The 7,500-nt window shown below is 42.0% G+C and overlaps 2 non-coding genes across 2 annotated transcripts; both read left to right on the top strand.

Moving 5' to 3' along the window:
• Positions 1-1,254: 1,254 nt before the first annotated feature.
• TRNAM-CAU (transfer RNA methionine (anticodon CAU)) lies at positions 1,255-1,328 on the top strand. The gene has a single exon. It is a non-coding gene; the product is annotated as a tRNA-Met (tRNA).
• A 130-nt stretch (positions 1,329-1,458) lies between these two features.
• On the top strand, positions 1,459-1,532 carry TRNAN-GUU (transfer RNA asparagine (anticodon GUU)). The gene has a single exon. It is a non-coding gene; the product is annotated as a tRNA-Asn (tRNA).
• The last annotated feature ends 5,968 nt before the right edge of the window (positions 1,533-7,500 follow it).

Here is a 7,500-nt window from a genome sequence, read left to right as displayed (position 1 = left end):
CGTGTGTCCTAAGATACTGCTGCTTTCCTTGTAGCCATGTCTGAAGCAAACAGTGCCTGGTAAGCTAGTTGATCCCCACCCGAGAGCTCTAGCGATTCGTATAAGTGTTGGTTTGTCGACTAAGCAGTCGCCTTAGGAGCACGTCGTCAGTATCACACTTGTTATTCGCAAAATCTACCTTCCAAACGATTTCCAGAGGATCGAGCAAGAAAAGGAGATAGTCAATCTCTGTTTGAACCCGGTTGCTTTCTGCGCAGAGATGTTTGCTCGTGTCTGTCTTCCGGGTCATCTATAGAGGCTTCTGTTTGGATATAAAAACGGACGTATAGGTAGCTTTTAAGGTGATGTATCGTCTGCGGTTCTTCCCGCTGTACATCAATCGTTCACTAAATCGATGAGGAAGGTGAAAGTAGGGCCATCGACTGGGAAGCAAGCATGAAGGAAGAACTCTGGACTTTGGTTTCAAGCTGAACTATTTACTTCTTCTTAAAACAATTTATTGCTTTCCCATTCCACTGCTTCTGCACAAGCCAACGAGCTTCAAACTTATTGCTACTTCCACTCCGTGAAGATTCTTGGTCGTCGTAGTAACACGTATCAAGCACCAGTTGAAAGACCCATTCTAGCTTAAAATCAGTCTTCTACACGATTCCTTATTTAGGAGCTTCCTGTGGTGAATTGGGATACCTAAGTATTTGAAAGCTACGGATACACCAAAAAGGTGGGCATATTGAGTCTCGAACTGCTTGCTTTATGCGGCTCAACTATTGCCAGTCAGTACGGATGCATTGGTTACTCCGATCCGATATCATAACTTTATTCAATCTCATATCCAGATCCAGATTGGGAGCACGGTCGCGAGTCTGCACCTAAGGTGCCTCGCCTCTCGTGGGGAACGTATTGCATTTTATGCATTCTACCCCGCTTCAATGATTGCTATTGCCCCGCTTTTCTGACTCTTCTCTGCTTCTGAACTTGCCTGCTCTGTTTCTTCAGGTTCAGAGTTAACACCTTCAGGCGATCTTCCAAACTATAATTGTATTTGCCAACTGGAATTCGGGAAGTAGTAGCAACGACGAGATTTCTTGCATTTTAGTACTCGAAAGGATGGATAATTCAATACTGAACTGCCCGAATCAACCTGAATCAAAAAATGATTTCTCGAATTTTAGTATAGAAAGCAGATCGAAAACCCCTATTTAATTAGTTCTTTCGAGTCACTCACTGAAGAGGGAAAGAAAGATCAGGGGAAGAAGCGGGGTAGAGGAATTGGTCAACTCATCAGGCTCATGACCTGAAGACTGCAGGTTCGAATCCTGTCCCCGCCTTATCACACGTCAGACAGATACCCAGGATCCGAGTCCTGATCACCTGTTTTTTAATCCCTGTTGTTATGGAAAGTGTTGCTGTGTCAAATCGAGATTATGTGGGTGTTCAGCTTATTAAGCAATTCGTTCGTCCTCAATAGCTCAGTTCGGTAGAGCGATCGGCTGTTAACTGATTGGTCGTAGGTTCGAATCCTACTTGGGGAGATTTGATTCATTCTTAATGTAAGAATAAAGAATGGAATTAAAGGGCTTGCTTTGACCCTTAGGAGTAGAGTAGGTAACCCGTTTGCTATCCTTATTTCTATTTCTATTGCATTTTCTATCTCATCGTATCACATTGTGTTCTACGATTCCACTTCGACAAAAGGAAAGAGCATACCTAAGTTCAATAGCTTTACGTCCGCTATCCCGATCATGATTTTCCTACCCTCAGGGGGAAAGTAAAGGCCCTTTCTTACTCGAAAGCCGTTCCAATCAAGGCAAGAGCCAGAAGTAGACCGACTTGTAGATCGGGTAGCAATAGGCCTATGACATAGCTCACTTACCAAGAACATAGGGCGTAAGATCAAGAGGTTCTTCCACCGAAAGATGGGGATCCTGTCTCTCCACAAGGGTTCCCTTTCTATCGAACTGGCCTTGGCGAGTCGCTTTAATTCCACTGGAGGGTTGTAGCTAGACCAATTCTCTACATTGTTATTATTGTCCTCCCGACCGATCGATCACATCCTAAACTCTGTATGTCAAGCTAGAGTAACCATAGTCTCAGCAAATAGATAGTCTCCTTCCTTTGTTACCGGTCTTCTTATAATGCCGGGCCACGCCCAGAAGTTTCCCTAAGTGACATGGCTAATAGGAATATTAACAGATTTACTCCAGCGTCCATTTTTTATTCCCGTCCATATCTGTTACGGTTTGTTTCCTAGAGCAGCACTTAGGAGCAGTTGGAAAATAAACCACTTTCAACACCCGGGCGCTAAGAGACATAGGATCTTGTAGAATCCGCCAGGCTTGCCTAGCCAAGATAGCCAGATTCTCAATTTCAATGTCTCTAAATCCCATGCCTCCCTTATACTTCGGCATCGTCATCAAGTCCGACGAGACCCATGCCGTCTTCCTTCCTTTCTACTAAACAGAATTTGACCCTATTTCAGTACCACTTGATAAGCCCGGATCTGTCTGACCAATAGGAGATAGGCAGAAGAACAGCGCTAAGGATAGTTACTGAAAGGCAAGGCTTATATGAATGTGCTTTCTAACAGTCTTAGTCGATTGAAAGAAAGGATTGCTATCCAAGCACGATAATAAGAATATAGATAGAGCCTCTATAACTCGAGCAAATGCCATGAGTGAGACTCTAGGACTTTCAGCGTTCATCCTATTTATGATAAAGCGTGTACTGATGTAGTCGGCGAGCATCCCATGCTAGAGCAGAAGAGGTTCTTTCTAAATCGGAGTATCGGGACTCATTGAACTTCTTGCACATAAGATTCAAATTAGAGTGTTGAATTCAGATACCGTTTTTGGGATCGATCTTCCTTTCGGGTCATATATGGATGTTATCGAGAATGAATACCGCCCTGAGGTAGTGGTTGTTTCTCTTTCCAGAGCAGTATAAGAAAATATCGTCGTTACTTTTCAGGTTGCCCGTGGTTGTGCCTGAAGTTGACGGTCGGTATACTCGCCAAGCCTACCACTGTGAGATATGTGCTCTAAATGGGAGGTATGGACAACCGCATGAGATTTATGTAGTGCATGAGTTGTTGTGGGGGAGTCAACCGATCTCTAACCAGATCTAGAAAAAGAGGTAGCTATGGTCGAGTATCCGATCTCTAACCAGCCTTCGGTGCCTCTCGAATAGGATTTGTCGTAGACATGTGCCAATGACGCTTCCTCGTCACATGTTGATACAAGTAAGATTGAGGGTAGAACCTTTCCCCTCGCGCAGTAGCGAATTCTATAAACGGATTGTTCTATTTCTAAATCATTTTAGGAATGAATGAGAATTGTGTATGCATTGTACCTCGCCTTAAAGGTCTATTTTCTCAGAAAAGCGGTTTGAACATATAGAGAATATGTTTTCTAGCACGAGCGAAATGAACATCACTGATCCAATACAAGATCAGACAGATTCAAACACCCGGCAGAAAAAAAACCTTCTCTGGACATTGTATTGTAACAAGACTCCCGTCTAACCAATATAGTTCCACTCTTCATGGCAGTCTGCTTGCCGCACTTCTGATGTTAAGATCCTTCAATCTTTTTAAAACAGAGGAGGGGGATGGCTCGTACCACCGCCCGGCAACCCAAACTACAGATAAGGAGGTTGCAGCCTTAAATCATAAACCAATAATAACGTTGAAAGCAGGCGGACTATCTGCAGTATAGCGATTCTTTATTGTGGCAAACCCTTAGAGAATCAAAGTGGTTTCAAACCGCACCTATAATAGACTACACTATACAACGTCCCGCCCTTAAGTGAAGGATGTGGCATACCTTGATTGGTAATAGCCCTACATGCAGGCTGTGTGGAGAGAGGCTGACGTTAGATGACGACTCTAGTATAGTCTCAGAATACAGAATTCTCGACAAATTACGCCTCGAACTATATGTCCGAATTCCCCCTCAACGAATTATGTGGCACCCTTTAAGAGTATAAATCTCTTGCTTATAAATCCAGGTGTAAAATAGCTCGTAAATTCATTAAGGTAAAACATAGTTTTATAATATGCCCTCTTTCAGTATTGTATAAGGGGTAGTGTTACAGGTATAATCACGTTTGTAGTGATAAAGGGTTGCAATCATGATTGCTAGTCCAATCGAAGCCCTACGTTCTTTTTGAGCCAGATGCTCCATATCATATTGATTAACCTCAACTATTCGGCAAAAAGGTTCACAAGAAGGTTTATAATTGTTATAAACTATCTCCACGACATCTTCAGTCATCCAGTATGTGATTTTATTATAACCCTCTACTACGGAACTATAATGTTTGAATGGCTCGAACAAGTGGAGCTTCGTATCCTCTAGTGGTAGAGTAAGTGGATCTTGTGCACTAAATTTGTACCAAACAACTACCCCGATCCCTAATAAAACGAGGATATGGAAAGTGCAGAAACTACCCCCCTCGAATTTATGTGCATATTGCCCTTGTTGTAACTTGAACTAATAGTCTTGTGTACCCTTCAGCAAATAGGGATTTCACCCAGAACCATAATATGTGTTATGGATCTCATTCCACGACAGAGTTAACTTGTTTATACTCACTAAACCTAAAGAATTCATTATTCTATTCAAATTATTAACCGAATAATACCTATTTCTAATGGTAGACCCACGGAATGGTCGAAGATGCAGGCCAATTTGCAAAAAAGGGCAGGGTTTTTGTCAAACAATAACGATTTCTTAGGCGCCTTTACTATGCGAGTATTCGGTCTATCAAAAACAGTGTAATCAAAAGCACTTCCAGCTACGCGAATGACTGATATCAAACCGGTATTTAGTAAAATACTCCCCTAAATACAGATAGATTATATAAGCTATCACGATTTCAGTTTCATATAGAGCAGCCCAACCTTGTATAGCACCTCCGAGAGCACACAATAAATCGATTAACGAAGCCCATGTCGCACTAATATCGACGATTTGATAATGTTTCAGAGCAGATAGACATTGACAGCTAATTCTGTGGATTAAACTGTTGATCTTTGAACAACGACCGAAGATATTATTCATCTTCCCTAATGAAGTAGCGGAAGTATCTGACCCAGTTGAACCGTCATCACCACCGTCTGCCCCCGATCCAAGGACGATTCCTATAGCAATCAAATCCTCTTTACTAATTATAGCAAAACCTTTACCCTTTTCACTAGAAGTCGATTTGATCTCCATCTCTACTTCTTCTATGTCATCTCGCTTATTAGACGCTGAATGATTACTATCAATAATATATACCTCATCATTAGATATTGAATCTATATTATTCACATCGTAAGCGATTAATAACTTGAATATCCACCGCTAAAAAGGGGATAAAATGAAGGAAACGAAAGCGAAATGACTCAAAAACTGTCTCCCCACTCTGTTTATGAGACCCGTATACCTACGACGAATACTCAACCACCACTATATAAGAAAACACCTCTTTCTGCTTCTGGTAGTTATGCCAGGTATTTCAGAAACTACTTATTGATAATAGGAGAGTTTATGAACCGTATGAGATGATACAAGAAATGGGGGCATTTAATGATTTCAACGGTTGGCTGAAGAAACTAAGCACGGCTAAACCGAAGTGCTGCGGCGTGGAGATTTCTAGTGCGTCACACTCGTTATCTTTGAGTGGGTATAGTGGTTATGAACGAAATTCATTAGGTTTATGAAGGAGCGTAATCACGATTTCATTATAAGACTAGCTGTTTCGATTACACTGAAAGGGCAAATCCTCATCTAGGAAATCCTGATGTCGTGAGGGAAATCAATTTTAATGAGAGAAGTCTTGGCAGGAATTCGGGCGGAACCCAACATTTATATGGCATATGGCATATTTGAATCATCTCATGTGTTTAAGAACGATGAAGGAAATATTTTGGGATAAAGGAGTCTTTGATCGTCGTATTCCTGAATATAACACAGCGATACAACACTTGCATAACGAACTATCACACCAATTGCACTGGTTCCGGACGCATAGGGGTATCAATGCTCTAGCGATGAGACTAAAGCCCTTGTCATAATGGATAATACGTCTGTGGGTTACAGATACGTGTATGGGAATCTACTCGCAAGTGTCCAGTTAGGCTGTTGTGGGACTATGACATTGTTGAGTATCACACAAGGTGATGCTGCCGATTCTGGAACTCATATCAGGGATGGGTAATTTCATGGAAATTATGAGAAATTCTGAACCATTTCTAGGGTGGGCGACGGGTGATCGTTATTAATTTCGTGGGAGAATATGCATTCAGATCTTATGGATCCTCCCACTGTAGGGGATGACATCCTCATATCATATACGACAAAAACATCAACGACGGCCCCTTTGATGGCGGGATCGAAGATGGGGAGGGCGGCATACCTCTCCCTCCAGCAGCAGATGTGGGGGTGAGGGTCCCGTGCCCGATAGCAATAGTAATAATGTGGGTTGGGGGAGTATTCTCATCGGATTTGGTCTAATAATTGGTGGAGTATGCATTGGGACTGGTGTAGTTCCTCCAGACCTAAATCTCTCAGAAATTCTCAGCAACATATTGAAAGGAGGGAACGAATAATAAAAGATTATGAGGCAAACACAGATGAGGATGCAGTTTCAAATTCAATCAATTAAGATAGGTATTTTCAGGAATAATAGTATGGGAATGGATGGAAGCAATTCTAGAGTTTCTGATATCTTATATAGCATAAATAGGAATGGTAGAAGGGAGCTATTGTATATACCTGAATAGTAGACCCGCATATCGGTTAGCGTCAACAGTAGAGACAATGTATAATAGGCGACCCAAAGGGATGGGAGAGTCGGGGAGTCCTCCGTTTCCGTATGGAGCGCGCCGTTAAAGCAATTTTAGCTAATCGTTATGTGTTATCAAACATAGAGTGTTGTTCTCTAACAAAAATTCCTCACGCCTTCGAGGCTCTCCTCCACGGTGAATATAGACGAGGGTATTCACACCAATATTATGATGCGGAAACCCAAACTACTAATGTTTGGAGAGCGGGGTGCGGCGTAGATTTACTAGTATTGATGGCAACTATCAAAACGTCTATTGGAATTGATAGGTCACCCGCACAACGTTTTACGAGTTGGAAAGATCTTGAGGGAAGCTCACTATTCTTATATTAGTAAGATGTCAACGAATGTAAGAAGAGTGTACAAGATCGACTTCTCATTATGGAATGTGAAGAAGTATACTCTTCAGAAAGTTGTGTTAAGCTATGTAGATGGGTTGAGTAGCATGGAAGAAGCGCTGATCGGAATGTTGTTAAACAACCCCTTTTACTATCAGGATAAAGGGTGGGATGCGTCATGGGAGTATGTCCCAGAGATAGGAGAAATCTCTCGGGGTGCTATTTCACGTTTACTTGAGGGCGCAATTTGACTCGAAGATATGGAAGGCATATCCAGGAGTTAGTTACTCACGGTTGGGTAGCGAAGTGATTATAGTAATCAAGGATGAAACAT

The sequence above is a fragment of the Triticum urartu genome, unplaced genomic scaffold (genome assembly GCF_056163025.1).
Source record: "Triticum urartu cultivar PI428250 unplaced genomic scaffold, HENAU_Tu73 scaffold1, whole genome shotgun sequence".
NCBI classification, from domain to species: domain Eukaryota; kingdom Viridiplantae; phylum Streptophyta; class Magnoliopsida; order Poales; family Poaceae; genus Triticum; species Triticum urartu.
This window is presented reverse-complemented; position numbering and strand designations above follow the sequence as displayed.